The sequence below is a fragment of the Anopheles maculipalpis genome (genome assembly GCF_943734695.1).
Source record: "Anopheles maculipalpis chromosome X unlocalized genomic scaffold, idAnoMacuDA_375_x X_unloc_1, whole genome shotgun sequence".
Classification (NCBI taxonomy): domain Eukaryota; kingdom Metazoa; phylum Arthropoda; class Insecta; order Diptera; family Culicidae; genus Anopheles; species Anopheles maculipalpis.
Genome location: NW_026060413.1, coordinates 659,958 through 660,794, shown reverse-complemented (window position 1 = coordinate 660,794; position 837 = coordinate 659,958). Strand labels below are relative to the sequence as shown.

The 837-nt window shown below is 58.1% G+C and overlaps 1 pseudogene; it reads left to right on the top strand.

Annotated features, from left to right (window-relative positions):
• LOC126566509 (large subunit ribosomal RNA) overlaps window positions 1-583 on the top strand; it is a 3,510-nt pseudogene extending 2,927 nt beyond the window's left edge.
• The last annotated feature ends 254 nt before the right edge of the window (window positions 584-837 follow it).

Below are 837 nucleotides of genomic sequence, written 5' to 3'. Positions count from 1 at the left end.
CGTTGCTGTTACAAACTCCCTCGCCGGGAGCGTAACGTGCGGCTCGCCTGCAGTTGCCCAATGCGCCGTGTTTCTCGCTCAGCGTCCAGCCATGTCGCTGGGAGGTGCCGCCTGGGGGCTGTGTGGTGTCGTAGCATCGACGCTCGTCGTTTCACCGCTTTGCCGACCGTGAGCCGGGGCCCGCAAGGGTCAAGCACGCGTACGTCGGTAGGCGCGTGGCCGTCGCTGCGTTCGTTCGTTTGCGCCGCCCGCACTTTCGCTCTCGGGTTCTGGTGCCGCCCGGCTCGAAGACATCTGGGCAGACCTTTCGGTCCACGTCATGGACAGTGCCAGGTGCGGAGTTTGACTGGGGCGGTACATCTCCAAAACGATAACGGAGGTGTCCAAAGGTCAGCTCAGTGTGGACAGAAACCACACGCTGAGCATAAGGACAAAAGCTGGCTTGATCCCGACGTTCAGTACACTCCGGGACAGCGAAAGCTTGGCCTTACGATCCTTTTGGTTATAACGAGTTTTTAGCAAGAGGTGTCAGAAAAGTTACCACAGGGATAACTGGCTTTTTTTTTTTTTTATACAAGAAGGTGGGTCTTTATTCAATACAGGTAATGATTTTACACATCCCCCACGAGGGAACAAAGCCCTGCCCTCCCATCCACTCCCTCCCAACCCACCGCGAGGTGACCCAATGGCAGGGAGCGCTGCTTGTTCGCCTGCGATGCCTAGCTGCCCTAGTCCAAGCCGAAAAGGGCCAGCAATATGTCATCGCTGGTGATGACTTCACCAGCTTCCAGCCGCCTTCTCGCGCGGTGTCGCCTGACCCGCTCGCGAACGCTCCGA